The sequence below is a fragment of the Salmo salar genome, chromosome 08 (assembly GCF_965601325.2).
Source record: "Salmo salar chromosome 08, fSalSal1, whole genome shotgun sequence".
In the NCBI taxonomy this organism is placed as follows: Eukaryota; Metazoa; Chordata; class Actinopteri; order Salmoniformes; family Salmonidae; genus Salmo; species Salmo salar.
The window spans coordinates 35,458,764-35,479,554 of NC_138298.1; the positions used below are offsets into that span (position 1 = coordinate 35,458,764).

Consider the following 20,791-nt stretch of genomic DNA (forward strand, 5'->3'; position numbering starts at 1 on the left):
TGAGCAGGTGAGTCCAACAGCATTACCAGGTAGACAGGTGTTGTTTTCTCTGTCTGAGGTGTCACAGTCCAGGAGAAGGGACTCTTTGCCTTTACACTGGAACTCTTTATCCCAGGTCTGACCCTCACCTTCTCCATAGAGCCCCCCCCTGTAGAGCTGCAGGAGCCCCACAGCCAAGCTCCCCACAGACTACCTCTGCATCCTGCCGGTCAAAGTCAGCTTCACACACTGAGGCCCAGGACTGATTGGACTTCACCTCCACTCTCCCAGAGCAGAGACCAGCTCCATCCACAAGCCATACAGACTCTGGAGAAAAATACTTGATTGAACATTCAATCAGTTTTGTTGATGACACTGTCAAGGACTAAACACAAATATGTTGGATAAAAGATTGTAGTTTGCTATGTTTGACACTGTAAGAGGTAGAAATGGGTTCTTAGTCACTCAGGATAGGGTTGGGAATAATGCAGGCAGGAGACAGGAATAAGTTCACTTCACTTTATAGAAAATAAACAGCTGGACATCCATCAGGCAGCTTCACTTCAGTACCATCTGAACTACAATGATCTGCCCATGAACATCTCCCATAAACCAATATGACAAACACAAATATAATGTTTAAATACATCTGACATCTCTCCCTCTATTTAAATTAAATAAAAACACATAAAACATGATACATGGTAATATTGTATAATGTATAAATAAATCTCTCAATATGACCAGTCTCTTACCTGAACAGGTCACATGATGATAATATCCACCAATACAGACACCAGGTCTTACTTCTATGATGTCACACTGTCTAATAGAAGACTCATTTCCATAGCAACTACTAAATAGTCTGACTCCTCTTCTTCCATCTTCAACCAGAGGTCCTCTAGATGCAGCTACAGGATCCCCACAGTCCAGCTTTCTACACACAACCTTAACCTCTCTCATGCTCCACCACCCCCCAGTACATAGACCTGACCACTCTCCTTCATTGAAGACTTCCACTGTCCCAGAACAGGAAGTGGTCCCATTCACCAGTCTGACTGAGAGTTCAGCTGTAAACAGCAGAGAGGAAAACACAGTGGTGAGGACAGATGATGACAGTGATTCTGTTATTCTAACAGCAGTAGTGCTTTGTGGTTGACAAGTATTAGTAGTTCCATAAAACACTACTTGTTATTGGGGTTTAGAATGGTTTGTATGGACACATGAATTTCTCCATGTGGGATAATAAAGTTGACTAATATTGAACTGCTATAATCACTGTAGATTTATACTCTACCTACCTGGTGGACTGACACTTTGAGCCTGGAGATCTGAGGAGAAAGAGAGAGAAAGAGACAGAGCGATAGAGAGAAACAAAGGAGAAAGGGAGGAGTCAGAGGAAGAGAGAGACTGTCACGTTCGTCGTATTGATTGTACCAAAACGCAGCGGGAATGTGTATACTCATCTTCTTTATTAGAAGAACCGTGAATAACAAACACCGACGAAAAACTGTTCTGTCAGGTGCAACAAACACAAAACAGGAAACAACTACCCACAAATCCCATGGTAAAAACACCCCTATAAATAGGACCTTAAATTAGAAGCAACGAGGAGCAGCTGCTTCCAATTGAAGGTCAACCCAATTAACTAAACATAGAAATAGACATACTAGACTAAACATAGAAATATACTAACATAGAACATTACCCCCCAAAAAACGAAACACACTAAACAAACACCCCCTGCCACGCCCTGACCAAACTACAATAACAAACAACCTATTTTACTGGTCAGGACGTGACAGAGACAGAGGTTAAATGAACATCAACATGACCTTTCATTATGTGATGACAGGTTTATCATTAAGTTTCACATGTGTTTGGTTACATAGTGCCCAATGTTCTTCTGAGTGATAAAACAGCAAACATTAAGAGTGTTTACTTATCAGACCCACATATATAATAACTTCTCCACCCTCTCCTATTCTCCGCTTCTCCCTCCCGCTCCTCTTCTCCCACTCTATTCTCCTCTCCCCCTCTCCCCTCTCCTCCCACTCTCCTCTTCTCCCACTCTCTCTTCTCCTCTCCTCCCCCTCTCCTCTTCTCCCCTCTCTCCTATTCTCCCCGTCTCTTCTCCCACATCTCTTCTACTCTTATCCCCCCTCCTCTCTTCTCCTCTTCTCTCCCTTTCCTTTTTCTCTCCCTCTCCTCTTCTCCCCCTCTCTTCTCCCCTTTTCTCCCCCTCTCCCCCTCTCCTCCCCGCCTTCCACTTATACCCCCACTTCTCCCCCCTCTCCGATTCTCCCCCCTATCGTCTCCTCTCCTCCCACATCTCCTCTTCTCCCCCATCTCCTCTCCTCTTCTCCCCCCTCTACTCTTCTCCCCCTCTCCTCTCCTGATACTGTTAACCATGAGATTCTCATCACAAAATTGTCCAAGTTCAACTTTTCCCCCGATGCCTTGAGATGGATGAAATCATACCTTGAAGGCAGAACTCAGTGTGTCAGAGTGAGCAATGAGCTGTCGCCCACTCTTAGCTATGATGTGGGCGTGCCCCAAGGGTCAATACTGGGGCCCCTCCTGTTCAGCCTGTACATTAATGATCTGCCTTCTGTCTGCACTGGGTCTGAAGTTCAAATGTGTGCAGATGATACAGTGATATATGTGCATGCAAAGCGCAAACAACAAGCTGCACAAGAACTCACTACTGCAATGGTCCAGGTTACAAAGTGGCTCAGTGACTCGTGTTTGCATCTCAATGTGAAAAAAACTGTTTGCATTGTTCCTCTCTTTTAAAAAGCATGTGAAAAAGGTCATTCAAATAACCAAATTCAACCTAGCTAATTTCCGATTTATACGAAATTGTTTGACTACAGAGGAAGCAAAACTGTACTTCAAATCGATGATACTCCCCCACTTAACATACTGCTTGACTAGTTGGGCCCAAGCTTGCTATACAACATTAAAACCTATTCAGTCTGTCTACAAACAGGCTCTCAAAGTGCTCGATAGGAAGCCCAATAGCCATCATCACTGTTACATCCTCAGAAAGCATGAGCTCCTGAGTTGGGAAAATCTGGTGCAATACACCGACGCATGTCTTGTATTCAAGATCCTAAATGGCCTGGCTCCCCCTCTCCCCCTCCGCTCCCCCTCCACTCAGTATTTTTGTTAAACAGAAAACCCAAACATATGGCAGCAGATCCACAAGGTCTGCCATGAGAGGTGACTGTATAGTTCCCTTAAGGAAAAGCACCTTTAGTAAATCCGCTTTCTCTGTGAGAGCGTCCCATGTCTGGAATACACTGCCATCAGACACACATAACTGCACCACATATCACACTTTCACAAAATGCATGAAGACATGGCTAAAGGTCAATCAGATTTGTGAACATAATCACTAGCTGTGTATTGCCACTTTCCATGTTGTCTGTTGTCTGGAGCTTGTGAGGTGTGGAAACACTTTGTTGTTTTTATGGATTTTGTCTTGTTGCTTTTTGTTCTATGTTGCTCTGTCTGTATGCTACATCTTGCTTGTCCTATGTTACTCTGCGTGTGCTCACTGTTCAATGATTTTCTATATTGTAATTGTTTTTAATTACCTGCCCAGGGACTGCGGTTGAAAATTAGCCGGCTGGCTAAAACCGGCACTTTTACTGAAACGTTGATTAATGTGCACTGTCCCTGTAAAAATAAAATAAACTCAAACTCCTCTTCCCCCCCTTCTCCCCCTCTCTTCTCCTCTTCCCCCCCCTTCTCCCCCTCTCTTCTTGTCTTCTCCCCCTCTCCTCTTCATCTTCTCCCCCTCTCCTCTTCTCCCCCTCTTCTCCTCTCCTCCCACCCTTCTCCCCCCTCTCCTCTCCTCTCCTCTCCCCTCTACTCTCTCCTCTCCCCTCTCCTCTTATTCCCCTCCGCTCCCCTCTCTCCTCTTCAGCCCCTCTCCTCTTCTCCCCACTCGCCTCTTCTCCCCCTCTCTTCTCCTCCCCTTCTCCTCTCCCCTCTCCTCCCCTTTCCTCCTCTCTCCTCCCCCCTCCCCTCCCCCTTTCCTATCCCCCTCTCTTCTCCTCTTCTCCCCTCTCCTGTTCTCCCCACTCTCCTCTTCTCCCCCCTCTCCTCTTCGTCCCCCTCTTGTCTTCTCCCTTCTCCTCTTCTCCCCCTCTCTTCTCCCTCTCTCCCCTCCTACTTTCACACTCTCCTCCCCCCTCTCCACCCCTCTCCGCTCCTCGCCCCTCTCCTCTTCACTCCACTCCCTTCCTCTCCTCCCCCCTCTCCTCCCCTTTCCTCCCCTCTCCTCCCCCCTCTCCACTCTTCCCCTTTTCTTCCTCTCTTCTCCCCCTCTCTTCTCCCCCTCTCCTATTTTCTTCTCCCCCCTCCTCTCCTCTTCTCCCCCATCCCCTCCTCTCCCCTCTCTTCTCCTCGTCTCCCCCTCTCCTCTGCTCTTCTCTTCTCCCCACTCTCCTCCTCTCCCCCTTTCCCCTTCTCATCTTCTCCCCCCTCTCCTCTTCTCCCCTTCTGCCCCTCTCTTCTACTCTTCTGCCCCTCTCCTTTCCTCTTCTCCCACATCTCCTCTCTTCTTCTCCCCCTCTCCTCTCCTCTTCTGCCCCATTTCCTTTTCTCCCCCTCTTCTCCCCTCTCCCCCTCTCCTCTTCTCCCCTCTCTTCTCCTCCCCTCTCCTCTTCTCCCCCTTCTCCGCTTCCTCCACCTCTCCTCTCCTCTTCTACCCTCACCTCTTCTCCCCCCTCTCCCCTTCTTCGCTTCTGCCCCTCTCTTCTCCCCCTCTCTTCTCCTACCGCTCTTCTTCTCACCTCTTCTCCCCCTCTCTTCTCCTCTTCTCATCTCCTCTCCTTCCCCCTCTCCTCTCCTCCTCTTCTCCTCTTCTCCCCCTCTCCTCCTCTCCTCACACCACACACATTCATAAACTACATAGACTACACACACACACATCATTATTATCTATCCTGATGTCTAGTCACTTTACCCTGCCTTCATGTACATATCTACCTCAAATACCTTATCTATCCTGATGTCTAGTCACTTTACCCTGCCTTCATATACATATCTACCTCAAATACCTTATTATTATCTATCCTGATGTCTAGTCACTTTACCCTGCATTCATGTACATATCTACCTCAAATACCTGATGTCTCATCTCAACATGGATCTAGTCCAATCAGACGTGTCTCACCTCAACATGGATCTAGTCCAATCAGACGTGTCTCACCTTAACATGGATCTAGTCCAATCAGACGTGTCTCACCTTAACATGGATCTAGTCCAATCAGACGTGTCTCACCTCAACATGGATCTAGTCCAATCAGACGTTTCTCACCTCAACATGGATCTAGTCCAATCAGACGTGTCTCACCTCAACATGGATCTAGTCCAATCAGACGTGTCTCACCTTAACATGGATCTAGTCCAATCAGACGTGTCTCACCTCAACATGGATCTAGTCCAATCAGACGTGTCTCACCTCAACATGGATCTAGTCCAATCAGACGTGTCTCACCTTAACATGGATCTAGTCCAATCAGACGTTTCTCACCTCAACATGGATCTAGTCCAATCAGACGTGTCTCACCTCAACATGGATCTAGTCCAATCAGACATGTCTCACCTCAACATGGATCTAGTCCAATCAGACATGTCTCACCTCAACATGGATCTAGTCCAATCAGACGTGTTTTTTAATGCAACAGAATAAACAGTAAAAACACATGACATTTCAATAGGAGTAATAACTTATCTCTGTACACTATTCTGATGAGATACTATTTAATGCTGAGTTTGGACACAGGTTTTTATAGGAACACTAAGGCACCTGGACCACATATTGAGATGTGCATTTTGTTAAGTAAATCAGTTGTTACATAAGGTGACAGTTGTAGGACTGTTAACAAAGTAGCTGAATTGTCAAAGACCATAGCCTGAGGTCACCCACAGAAAAGTAATCCAGAACTTTCTCTGGTAAAGAATTACAAATCTACCACTTTCATATAAACACCTGGATACACAGCAGAACATCTACATTGAATCCATCCACCAAACATCCTGATTTGTTTTAATGAACACTTTTTATGACACTAAAATAACCTTCAACTACAGTATATATGAAGGGATTATTGTCATTGTTACATTATATAGGCTACAGTAAGTTATATTCTTCCATTTCAAATAACAGGCTCTCCCACCATCTAGAATCACCAGGTCTGCTTGCAGATGAACAGAATGTCTTGGAAAGACAGACCTTTACACCTCATAGGCCTGTCCAATACATTGTTGACTTTTTATTATTTATACTTTCCTTACAAGTTGGGATTTAAATTGATGGACACGCCATGATGTCTCAGTGAAAAATGAATTATATATATTTATTTTAATTATGAAAACTATTTAGAAAACGTCACTCAATCCTGTTAAAATATATATAGAGGTATTAGTCTCATGCTACAGTATATAAATGATATTGTTCCATTTTAAACAGCCTAACAGGCTCTCCCACCATCTCTAATGATCTGGTCTGCTTGATGATGAACAAAATGTAGACCACAGCATGATTATTATATGACTACCACATCTCTGTACCCCCCCCACACAATCCATGTTTGATGCTCTTTTCATTTACAATTTAACCCTTAGAATACCATTTAACCCTTAGTTGACAATTTCCGTGAGCCTTTAGAAATGTAATTAACATTAAAAAACAATCCCATCAAAATCCATCTGTTTAAACTAGAGATATGTTTTGCATCTCAATCCAGCACATCCACCAATATCTCCATTCCTCATCTGAGGTGAAAGGTCACAGAGCTAGAGCTGTGTTTGTCAGACCTTGAAACATTACGAAAATGGGTCTTCTCACGAAAATGTCTGTAACATCCGATCAGTTTGGCCTGTAAACTATGGAAAGATGAGACTCAGGAACACGATGATGTTCTCCGTTTTGCTCTACGACCCCATAAGCATCGTCTGAAGTAATACAGTCCATCTGCCAACTTCTGTCTGTAGTGTCAGAACCGTTTGGACAACACACTAACATGACCCCACTATGGAAAGGTGAGTCTCTCAGGAACACGTACAGGTTGTTATGATCTAGGACACACTAACATGACCCCACTATGGAAAGGTGAGTCTCTCAGGAACACGTACAGGTTGTTATGATCTAGGACACACTAACATGACCCCACTATGGAAAGGTGAGTCTCTCAGGAACACGTACAGGTTGTTATGATCTAGGACACACTAACATGACCCCCACTATGGAAAGATGAGTCTCTCAGGAACACGTACAGGTTGTTATGATCTAGGACACACTAACATGACCCCACTATGGAAAGATGAGTCTCTCAGGAACACGTACAGGTTGTTATGATCTAGGACACACTAACATGACCCCACTATGGAAAGGTGAGTCTCTCAGGAACACGTACAGGTTGTTATGATCTAGGACACACTAACATGACCCCACTATGGAAAGATGAGTCTCACAGGAACACGTACAGGTTGTTATGATCTAGGACACACTAACATGACCCCACTATGGAAAGATGAGTCTCTCAGGAACACGTACAGGTTGTTATGATCTAGGACACACTAACATGACCCCACTATGGAAAGGTGAGTCTCTCAGGAACACGTACAGGTTGTTATGATCTAGGACACACTAACATGACCCCACTATGGAAAGGTGAGTCTCTCAGGAACACGTACAGGTTGTTATGATCTAGGACACACTAACATGACCCCACTATGGAAAGGTGAGTCTCTCAGGAACACGTACAGGTTGTTATGATCTAGGACGTCCACAAGCTTTACAAGACTCGTCTGAAGGTCTCCTGGTACCAGTTTAACACATTTATGGAAGTATATATGGAGATAGTTTTGGAACTAAACTAAGGGGTTTAATACATTGTCACGCCCTGACCTTAGAGATCCTTTTTATGTCTCTATTTTTGGTTTGGTCAGGGCGTGAGTTGGGGTGGGCATTCTATGTCCTTTTCTCTATGTTTTGATATTTCTTTGTTTTGGCCTGGTATGGTTCTCAATCAGGGACAGCTGTCTATCGTTGTCTCTGATTGGGAGCCATACTTAGGTAGCCTTTTCCCACAGGGTTGTTGTGGGTAGTTATATTCTGTTTTGTTCTATATGACCTGACAGAACTGTTGGCTTTCGTTTGTTTCTTTTGTTGTAGTGTTTCGTATTATTAAAACATCATGATGAACACTCACCATGCTGCGCCTTGGTCTCTAGTAATTTAGTAAATTCACCGGAAGTGTTTGGTGGGAATGCTAGTTCTGAACGTCACATGCTAATGTAAAAAGCTGGTTTTTGATATAAATATGAACTTGATTGAAAACTTCCGGTGAATTTACTAAATTACACATGATAAACGTTCACAAAAAACATAACAATTATTTTAAGAATTATAGATACAGAACTCCTTTATGCAATCGCTTTGTCAGATTTTAAAATAGCTTTTCGGCGAAAGCACATTTTGCAATATTCTGAGTGCATAGCTCAGCCATCACAGGCTAGCTATTCAGGCTAGCTTTTCAGACACCCGCCAACGTCGGGGCTCACTGAACTCAGAAATAAGAGTAGAAAAATTGGATTACCTTTGCTGTTCTTCGTCAGAATGCACTCCCAGGACTTCTACTTCAACAACAAATGTTGTTTTTGTTCAAAATAGTCCATAGTTCTGTCAAAAAACTTGCGTTTTGTTCATGCGTCGAGGTCACTATCCAAACGGTGATGCGCGGGCGCATTTCGAGACAAAAAAAATCAAAATGTACCTTTACCGTACTTAGAAGCATGTCAAACGCTGTGTAAAAGCAATTGTTATGCTATTTTCCTCATAAAGTAGCGATAATATACAAACCGGACGAAGCTGTAATCATTCAAAAAGGAACAGAAAAAATGCCGAGGACTCGTGCACGCGCCTCTCCACATTCCATGTCATCATGCTGACCTCTCACAAAATGAGCTCCTGTGACCTGCCCAGAGACAGCAGATGCTTCAATCCACTTTCTGGCAGCAATAGACAGCCAATGGAAGCCTTGGAAAGTGTAACGTGACAGCTTAGATGGTGTAAATTCGATAGAGAGGTAAAACAAGGGCAACAATTTGGATGACACGCCACTTCCTGGTTGACATCTTCTCAGTTCTTTGCCTGTAATATGAGTTCTGTTATACTCACAGACACCATTAAAACAGTTTTAGAAACTTTTGAGTGTTTTCTATGCATATCCTAGTTTCTGGGCAAGAATAGTGACCAGATTAAAACAGGCACGTTTTTTCACCCGGCTGTGAAAATACTGCCCCCTATCCACAACAGGTAAACAAACTATAGTTTTGTCAAGTCGGTGAGGACATCTACTTTGTGCATGACACAGATCATTATTCCAACAATTGTTTACAGATTATTTCACTTATAATTCACTGTATCACAATTCCAGTGGGTCAGAAGTTTACATACACTAAGTTGACTGTGCCTTTAAAAGCTTGGAGAATTCCAGAAAATGATGTCATGGCTTTAGAAGCTTCTGATAGGCTAATTGACATCATTTGAGTCAATTGGAGGTGTACCTATGGATGTATTTCAAGGCCTACCTTCAAACTCAGTGCCTCTTTGCTTGACATCATGGGAAAATCAAAAGAAATCGGCCAAGACCCCAGAAAAAATTTGTAGACCTCCACAAGTCTGCTTCATCCTTGGGAGCAATTTCCAAACACCTGAAGGTACCACATTCATCTGTTCAAACAATAGTATGCAAGTATAAACACCATGGGACCACGCAACCGTCATACTGCTCAGGAAGGAGACGCGTTCTGAAAGGGAGAGGCATTTAAAACCTCTTGGGGCTAGGGAGCAGTATTGAGAATTTTGAAAAAAATATGTGCCCATTTTTAACTGCCTCCTACACCAACTCAGAAGTTAGGATATGCATATTATTAACAGATTTGGATAGAAAACACTCTGAATTTTCTAAAACTGTTTGAATGGTGTCTGTAAGTATAACAGAACTCATATGGCAGTCAAAACCATGAGACAAATTCTGACAGGAAGTGGATACCTGATGTGTTGAATTACTTTTAAGCCTATGCTATTGAAACACACAGGGATGTATTAATCATTGAGCACTTCCTACGCCATCCACTAGATGTCACCAGTCTTTACAAAGTGGTTTGAGTCTTCTACTGTGAAAACTGACCGAACAAGAGCCTTGGAATGCTGGTCATAAGCGGATGGCCAATACTGCTCTGGCGCGCGAGTGCATGTTTGGGTACTCTCATTCCAATACGTTTTAAAAGAGAATGCAATCGTCCGCCTTGAATATTATTGAAGTTCTGAATGAAAAAGGCCCTAATGATTTATGCTATACAACGTTTGACATGTTTGAACGAACGTAAATATATTTTTTCTCCTCTTTGGTGAAGACAAGTCCGGCGGGCGTAGTTCATGTTTTTGAGTAGCCAAAACGCGCTAACAACACGGAGATATTTGGACATAAATTATGAGCTTTTTCGAACAAAACTACATTTGTTATGGACCTGGGAATTCCTGGAAGTGCCTTCTGATGAAAATAATCAAAGGTAAGGTATTATTTACATAGTATTTTTGATTTTAGATGACTCCAAGATGGCGCCTAGTCTGTATCGCAAAGCCTATTTTTCTGGGCGTAGTACTCAGATTATTGCAAAGTGTGATTTCCCAGTAAAGTTATTTTTAAATCTGGCAATGCGGTTGCGTTCACGAGATGTTAATCTATAATTCTTCGAATGACAATATAATATTTTACCAATGTTTTCGAATAGTAATTATTTAATTTGTTGTGCTGATTGACTGGCGGTATTGGAGGGAAAATATTTCCTCAACATCAACGCCATAGTAAAACGCTGTTTTTGGATATAAATATGAGCTTGATAGAACAAAAAATGCATGTATTGTCTAACATAATGTCCTAGGAGTGTCATCTGATGAAGATTGTCAAAGGTTAGTGCATCATTTTAGCTGGTTTTCTGCTTTTGGTGACGCGTGTCTTTGCATTGACAAAACATTACACACAGCTATTTTCAATGTACTGTCCTAACATAATCTAACTTTATGCTTTCGCCGTAAAGCCTTTTTAAAATCGGACAACGTGGTTAGATTAAGGAGATGTTTATCTTTCAAAGGGTGTAAGATAGTTGTATGTTTGAGAAATTTGAATCATGACATTTAATTGTTTTCAAATTTGGCGCCCTTGATATTTCACCTGCTGTTGATAGGGTGTACCAGGGGTGGGACACTAGCCCATAGAGGTTAATACATTTGCTTTTGTCTGTTTTTCGGCAGTTTTTTTTGCTTTCATCTGTCATGAATAAAAATTAGACATGGGGGGTCATGAATACACATTAGACATGGGGGGGGGGGTCATGAATACACATTAGACAATTGGGGGGTCATGAATACATATCCAACTCAAAACCCAAAGAAGGCAAGGAGAGGACACAAGGAATCAAGGAAATGCAATCTAACTAGCTGACAGGATGATGAAATACTGTACTAGGCCTGGGTAATATGAGGGTGATAATATTTCATGTTTCATACTCCCACCAAACTACAGTGAAGTCTGTAGGCTCCATCGGGAACTTTCCCCTAGATACATGTAACCCTCTCTTCTGAGGGACCTGAGTTCCTATCAGTTTGGACCTAGTATCTAGGTGTGTGGCAGTAGTATTAGACTAGGTGGTCTGTAAGTAGTCAACATGTTAACCTCTTGGGGCTAGGTGGGACGCTAGCGTGCCACCCGTGGTGCACTCCATCAACAGCAGGTGCATTTCAAGAGCGGCAAATTTGAATCCAAATAAATGTCAAAATTCAAATTTTTCAAAAATACAACTATGTTACACCATTTGAAAGATAAACATCTCCTTAATCTAACCACGTTTTACGATTTCAAAAAGGTTTTACGGCGAAAGCATAAATTTAGAGTATGTTAGGACAGTACATTTACAAGAGTTGTGTGTAATGTTTTGTCAAGTCAAAGACAGGGTCACCAAAACCATAAAACCAGCTAAAATGATACACTAACCTTTTACAATCTCCATCAGATGACACTCCTAGGACATTATGTTAGACAATGCATGCATTTTTAGTTCTATCAAGTTCATATTTATATACAAAAACAGCGTTTTACTATGGCATTGATGTTGAGGAAATCGTTTCCCTCCAATAACCGGCAGTCAAGTCAGCGTCACAAATTAAATAATTAAAATTAGAAAACATTGGTAAAATATTATATTGTCATTTAAAGAATTATAGATTTACATCTTTTGAACGCAATCAACTTGCCAGATTTAAAAATAACCTTACTGGGAAATCACACTTTGCAATAATCTGAGCACTGTGCCCAGAAAAATACGCGTTGCGATACAGACTAGACGTCATGTTGGGGAGATCTAAAATCGAAAATACTATGTAAATAATCCATTACCTTTGATTCTCTTCATCAGATGTCACTTCCAGGTATCACAGGTCCATAACGAATGTAGTTTTGTTCAAAAAAGCTCATCATTTATGTCCAAAAATCTCCGTCTCGTTAGCACATGATGTAAGCCAGCCGGACTTCTCGTCATGAACGAGGGGAAAAAATATATTTCCGTTCGTTCAAACATGTCAAACGTTGTATAGCATAAATCATTAGGGCCTTTTTTAACCAGAACATGAATAATATTCAAGGTGGACGAATGCATAGCCTTTTATAACGTATTGGAACGAGGGTACCCAACATGAAGTAGCGCGCCAGGTGTCTAATGGGACATCACCGTTCCATGGCTCTTGTTCGGTCAGATCTCCCTCCAGAAGACTCAAAACACTTTGTAAAGGCTGGTGACATCTAGTGGAAGCAATAGGAAGTGCCAAAATATTCCTAAACCCCTGTGTTTTTCAATGGGATAGGTTTAAACTCAATACAACACATCAGGTATCCACTTCCTGTCAGAAAATGTCTCAGGGTTTTGCCTGCCAAATGAGTTCTGTTATACTCACAGACACCATTCAAACAGTTTTGGAAACTTTAGAGTGTTTTCTATCCATATATAATAAGTATATGCATATTCTAGTTACTGGGTAGGATTAGTAACCAGATTAAATCGGGTACATTTTTTTTATCCAGACGTGCAAATGCTGCCCCCTAGACCCAACAGGTTAATGGAATCCACGTTTGAAGATTGTTTTGGTCACGTTGACTGGGAAATGTTCCATAAAGCCTCAGACAATAACATCGATTTATACGCTGACTCGGTGAGTGAGTTTACTAGGAAGTGCATTGGAGATGTTGTACCCACTGTGACTATTAAAACCTACCCTAACCAGAAACCATTTGTGCAAAACTGAAAGCGCGAACCACCACATTCAACCATGGAAAGAGGTCGGGGAATATGGATGAATATAAACAGTGTAGTTCTTCCCTCTGCAAGGAAATTAAAGAAGCGAAATGTCGGTTTTGAGACAAAATGAAGTTGAAGACACGAGACGTATGTGGTAGGGTCTACAGGCAATCACGGACTACAAAAGAAAACCAGCCACGTCACAGACACCGACATCTTGCGACACCGACGTCTTGCTTCCAGACAAGCTAAACACCTTCTTTGCCCGCTTTGTGGATAATACAATGACACTTACGTGGCTCGCTACCAAGGACTGCGGACCCTCCCTCTTCTTCTCCGTGGCCGACGTGAGTAAGACATATGAACGTGTTAACCCTCACAAGGCTGCTGTTGTTACTGTAACCTACTGCACCATATCAACCAACTACTATCTGGTCACAAGGCTACGTTGTTATCATTTAGTAATGTTGTACAGTAACCTACTGCACCCCATATCATAGCCCCCCCTCTCCTTCTCCATGGCCGACGTGAGTAAGACATTTAAACGTGTTAACCCTCACAAGGCTGCTGGCCCAGACGGCATCCCTAGCCGCGTCCTCAGAGCATGCACAGACCAGCTGGCTGGGGTGTTTACGGACATATTCAATCAATCCCTATCCCAGTCTGCTGTCCCCACATGCTTCAAGATGGCCACCATTGTTCCTGTTCCCAAGAAAGCTAAGGTAACTGAACTAAATGACTATCGCCCCGTAACACTCACTTCTGTCATCATGAAGTGCTTTGAGTGACTAGTCAAGGATCATATCACCTCCACCTTACCTGCCACCCTTGACCCACTTCAGTTTGCATATCGCCCCAACAGGTACGCATACGATGCAATCGCCATCACACTGCACACTGCCCTATCCCATCTGGACAAGAGGAACACCTATGTAAGATTGCTGTTCATTGACTACAGGTCAGCATTCAACACCATAGTACCCTCCAAGTTCATCATTAAGCTTAAGGCCCTGGGTCTCAACCCTGCCCTGTGCAATTGGGTCCTGGACTTTCTGACGGGCTGCCCCCAGGTGGTGAAGGTAGGAAACAACATCTCCACTTAGCTGATCCTCAACACTGTGGCCCCACAAGGGTGCGTGCTCAGCCCCCTCCTGTACTCCCTGTTCACCCATGACTGTGTGGCCATGCACGCCTCCAACTCGATCATCAAGTTTGCAGATGATACAAAAGTAGTGGGCTTGATTACGAACAACGACGAGACAACCTACAGGGAGGAGGTGAGAGCACTCGTAGTGTGGTGTCAGGAAAACAACCTCTCACTCAATGTCAACAAAACAAAGGAGATGATCGTGGACTTCAGGAAACAGCAGAGAGCACCCCACTATCCACATCGACGGGACAGTAGCGGAGAAAGTTCCTCAGCGTACACATCACGGACAAACTGAAATGGTCCACCCACAGAGACAGCATGGTGACGAAGGCGCAATAGTGCCTCTTCAACCTCAGGAGACTGAAGAAATTTGGCTTGTCACCTAAAACCCTCACAATCTTTTACAGATGCACAATCGAGAGCATCCTGTCAGGCTGTATCACTGCCTGGTACGGCAACTGCACCACCCTCAACCGCAAGGCACTCCAGAGGGTAGTGCGTTCTGCACAACGCATCATCGGGGGCGAAATTATTAGTCAGTTTAAATAATGGCACTTTAATAATGTTTACATATCCTACATTACTCATCTCATATGTATATACAGTATTTTATACCGTCTATTGCATCTTGCCTATGCAGCACGGCCATCGCTCATCTATATATTTATATGTACATATTCTTATTCCATCCCTCTACGTTTGTGTGTATAAGGTAGTTGCTGTGAAATTGTTAGAATACTTGTCAGATATTACTGCACTGTCGGAACTAGAAGCACAAGCTTTTCGCTACACTCATATGAACATCTGCTAACCATGTGTATGTGACCAATAAAATGTGATGTGATTTGATGTAGTGCAGGGCCTCCACCTAATAAGTCAAGATATGTATTTACTGACTTGGGTCTATGGTGGCAAAACTGCTGTCATGTTTATCCAGTGTATCTATGTATTTAATTAAAGTCTGTAATAATGTTAATCCAGTGTATCTATGTATTTAACTAAAGTCTGTTATATTGTTTATCCAGTGTATCTATGTATTTAATTAGTCTGTTATAATGTTTATCCAGTGTATCTATATATTTAACTAAAGTCACATGATGTACTGATGAGACCTGCTCCCTCTGCTAGAACACTTCCCCTTTGTCTACATGACTGACTCATGGTTCTGGACTCACAGCCAAATGCTGTTTCTCCATATCCTGTTATTTAGCAGTAGACTGAACTAAGCTGTGAGAGATGAACAGGACAAATGGTTGTGGGTCCTTTGAGAAACAGTGTTGAGACATTGAGCACTGAGAAATGATGTGACATTTCTCAACAAGACCTCACCACAAAGTCACAATGTGGAAAGGTGAACATCTCTTTACAGATGAGATTATATATAATTTAATACATTAGCTTTCATCTATTTTAGTTTTTTTTCAATCGTTCAGTTCCATAGGTCAGGGTCAAGCTGAGCTGGGCCAATAGTGGAAGAGGTTACTGGTTGACTACATTCAGTTGACTGTTTGTTACTATGTCAGTCCATCTCTTTGACACCTCCCTCCATCTCCTCCCCTTATCTCTCACCCTCCCCACCCCCTCCTCTCTCTCTCCTCTCTCTCTCCACTACTCTCTCCTCTGCCCTCCCCTCCTCTCTCTCTCCACTACTCTCTCCTCTGCCCTCCCCACCCCCTCCTCTCTCTCTCCACTACTCTCTCCTCTGCCCTCCCCACCCCTCCTCCCTCTCTCCTCTCTCTCTCCCCTCTCTCTCTCTTCCTGACATATAGCATCATGCCTGTTGATCTTGACTCAAGTAACAGACCTCTAGCATCTACACCCCTCCTCTTCTCCTGCTCTAACATAACACCAATATAATATAGAATATATACTCTCATTCATTTACATAGAGACAGATACAATCAATCATTGACACACTGAATATACAACAGTCAGATGCATGACACCATCACCAATGTTCATCTAACTTTATATTCATATATTTATATTTGATGATTTTATTTTTAATCCCTGACCCCGTATAAGGCCTTTTGCCTCCTGCCAGGCCGTCATTGTAAATAAGAATTTGTTCTTAACTGACTTGCCTAGTTAAATAAAGGATAAATATAAATATGGCAATGGTCTATTTGCATGTAGGCCTACTGCAGCTCTGATTGGTTATGCAGCACCGGTCTGTGTAGAGTACGGGATGAGTCGTGTTGATGTAATAGAATCCTACTCCGATGTGTTCTGTCTACAACATCTCTTACATAGTTGGCTTTGTTTCGGTATGTTGCAGTGAAAGAGGCTAATATTCCATTGATTGATCACATTTGCCACAGTAAGGGACACGTTGAAAGTGTTAAACTGTTATTCAAAGAATTATAGATAACTCCCTAATGCAACCGCTGTGACAGATTTCAAAAAAGCTTCACGGGGAAGCACACTTTGCAATGTTTTGGAAGAGCGCTCTGTTTGATTGTTTCTGTTCCTCTCTCTGTCTCTGTAGCTTCCGGGTTTGCTGGAATAAGGACACGAGCTTCTTCTATGGTATAATTGCGTTCGCAACAATTATATGTGCATTCCGCCACCTACTGTTCAGGTGGATAATACGTCTCCAAAAAGGATAAACATTTTATAATATAAATAAAATAAATTCAATACAAACTATAAGTAACGAAATGTTAATTAAAGTAAATCAGCCTGCTTTTCTATTTTAATCAGGTCCCTACACAGGCTCAGAGGGATCCTGTGATGGAGGGACATTTCCTGGTGACAGTAGTCCTTGCAGTGCTTCTGACGTAAGTCTTGGAGGCCCAAAAACTTATCAGCTGCAGTTATAATAATGTGCAGTACAATTAATAACTGTGGCTGTAAATGCTATAAAATCCACCTTTTCCACAACAAGTGTATCCAGATCATTTCATTGACATATAACATTTGCAACTGGTCGTGGTACATCCACCTCCATATCTTCTTCAGAACTGTGGCCTCTTTCCCTTCAACTCTCTTCACCACCTCCACATAGGAGACTTGCTGTACAGCCCTGCTCCTTGACTCCTCAACCTCTTTCACCCTAACAGGGCATTCTGGGAATTCAGAAATATGATCCCTACCACAGTTACAACATTTTATATTCACAGACTCTTCTAGAACATATTCCTTCCGTCTGAAAACACTTGACACATAAAACTTCTTTCACTTTTTACACGAACGCTCTTATGGCGTATCTTATATATCCCAACTTATCATAGGGTGGTAAATACTCATCAAACACCAATAATACAGATAAACTCTGCTCCTTTTCCCCCATTCTCCATAGGGGTCAATATTACAGATAAACAGCTATATTCTCCATAAGGGTCAATAATACAGATAAACAGCTACATTCTCCATAGGGGTCAATATTACAGATAAACAGCTACATTCTCCATAGGGGTCAATAATACAGATAAACAGCTACATTCTCCATAGGGGTCAATAATACAGATAAACAGCTACATTCTCCATACGGGTCAATAATACAGATAAACAGCTACATTCTCCATAGGGGTCAATAATACAGATAAACAGCTACATTCTCCATAGGGGTCAATAATACAGATAAACAGCTACATTCTCCATAGGGGTCAATAATACAGATAAACAGCTACATTCTCCATAGGGGTGAATAATACAGATAAACAGCTACATTCTCCAGACAGGTCAATAATACAGATAAACAATACAATAATATAATAATGCCCAAAGGTACACCAGAGACATCACAATATCAACACCATACCACTCCTGGTCACTATGACTACACCATATCAACACCATACCAATCCTGGTTACTATGACTGCACCATATCAACACCATACCACTCCTGGCTACATCCGGTTGGCCAGCAGTAGCCCTATAGTGCACTTGATTTGCTTTCTGGGCCAGCCAGAAAGGCAGTTTGTACATTCCGACACATGAAATGGTTCAAATAACCAACAGCTTGCCTACCCGGCGTGCAGGGCAACTGAATCAGGTGCACCTACTGCCATCAGCCAGAGCCCCCCCCCCCCCCCATTAATAGGAACACTAGGCTTTATTGTGGGTTTTTACATAAATGTTTGGCGATCCACTAGGAATGCCGTGGAGATCAACCGGTTGGTGACCACTGTTCTAGAACATTTAGTGAAGTTCAATCTCGTGCTTCTCACTGTTGGCTGATTTATCTGCAATTTAGAGGGAACATTGTGTCACACACTGATCTGTTTCACGTGTCTTTGTGATTATCTCCACCCCCTTCCAGGTGTAGCCCATCTTCCCCATTATCCCCTGTGTATTTATGCCTGTGTTTAATGTTTGTCTGTTGCCAGTTCACACTGTTTGTTTGAGTCAACCAGTGGTTTGTGTCTGCGCCTGCTTTTTCCCCAGTCTCTGTTTTCTTGTCCTCCCGGTTTTGACCCTTGCCTGCCCTGACTCTGAGCCCACCTGCCTGACCACTCTGCCTGAGCCTGCTTGCTGATCTATACCTCTGCCCTCCTCTGGATTACTGACTGCCTACCCTGAGCCTGCCTGCTGTCTTGTACCTTTGTCCCCTTACTCTGGACTTTCGACCCCTGCCTGCCTTGACCTGTCTTTGCCTGCCCCTGTTGTCTGCATTTGGGTCTTACCTTGGTTCTAATAACACTGACCATCACACCTTAACTGACATTAGTGCCTGTCCCCAGATGGACAGTTACGCTGCAGTAAAGTTCATTTACAGGTGATCACATCATTGTCCTGCTTTGAGACAGATTTTTACTGTCTGCTTCCAGTTGCATGTTCTTTTACTAGTCTTGCAAATGGTAATATATCAAAACATATCTCAGTCACAAGTGGATATCAGTATAACAGCATCCTACCTGTAATCCAGAACAGGATCATCAATATCACTGCAGGTATCATATCTGTCTCTAACTGGGGCTCCACTGAGTGAAACCGGTCTACTGTCATAAAGAGAGGACTGAAGAGTGAGAAATACTGCTAGGCTATATGACTTCTAACTCATTACTTCCTTACTTCAATGATGTGGCAAACTGCTAAGCAAATCAGATCAGTTAACCTGTTGGGGATGGGGGCAGTATTTACACGGCCGGATAAAAAACGTACCCGATTTAATCTGGTTACTAATCCTACCCAGTAACTAGAATATGCATATACTTATTGTATATGGATAGAAAACACCCTAAAGTTTCTAAAACTGTTTGAATGGTGTCTGTGAGTATAACAGAACTCATTTGGCAGGCAAAAACCTGAGAGATTCCTTTACAGGAAGTGGCCTGTTTGACCATTTATTTGCTTTCATTGACATCTCTTCCAAAAACTCCACAGGAAACTGCTGACAGAGCAGCAGTTACACATAGTGTGTCCTATAATATCTTACCTAATTGTCAGTGCTTGACTTGGGAAAGTCACCTCTAACTTTCTGTGGTGTAGAAGCTAGAGGTCTGTTACCCAAGTCAACTCAACAGGTGTGGTAGTAAATTACAAATTAGACATGCTATGATGTTTTTTTTACTTAGATAATTGTTTGTTGTTAAATGCTAGTGTTTTTTCACTGATACAAACTTGTCTTGTGTGACTTAGTGATAAGTCTGGGCTTACAGCCAAGAGCTGTTTTGGTGTGACCGCAGTGTGTGACACATCCTGTTTTTCACAATCTGCAGGAACTCCGCTGTGTGGAAACATACAGAATGGATCAGAGAATAGTGTGAGCTGTGGTAACTAGACGGCTGAGCCCTGGTGCTGTCAACGTCAGCTAACTTCATCTGCACAGACAAGTTAGTCACATTTTACACACTATGTTCCTCACCCTCTCTCTCCCTCCTCCCCTGTCTCCTTCTACCAACCCAGTCTGTCATTGAGTTAGTTCTATCTCTCTCTCCCTACTGAGTACTTGTAAGGGTGCGTGATGGTGGCAGGGAAGTCAGGCACAGGAGATTGAACTTGGTATAAAACGGAGCAGTTTAACCTCTCTCGTGAAGGTGGGATGAAATCGTCCCACCCTATTCAACAGCCAGTGAGAAATCAGAACGCAAAATTTAAAACCACAAAATGTCATAATTCAAAGTTCTCAAACATAGGACTATTTTACACTGTTTTATAGAGACACATCTCCTGAATCGAACCACGTTGTCCGATTTCCAAACGGCTTTACAGCGAAAGCAAAACATTACATTATGTTAGGATACCACCACAGCAACAGAGTAACAAAACAGCCATTTTCTTAGAGTTTTCAAAGCAACGGTAGCTGTCCAAAAGCAGAAAACCAGCTAAAATGAAGCACAAAC

General features: G+C 42.7%; 1 long non-coding RNA gene across 1 annotated transcript; it reads right to left on the reverse strand.

The window, feature by feature from the left end:
- On the reverse strand, positions 1-19,505 carry LOC123732697 (uncharacterized). Its single transcript, XR_014393108.1, has 4 exons — positions 19,364-19,505; positions 1,281-1,310; positions 735-1,049; positions 1-306 (listed from the first exon to the last, which is right to left on the reverse strand). It is a non-coding gene; the product is annotated as an uncharacterized LOC123732697 (long non-coding RNA).
- Positions 19,506-20,791: the final 1,286 nt, after the last annotated feature.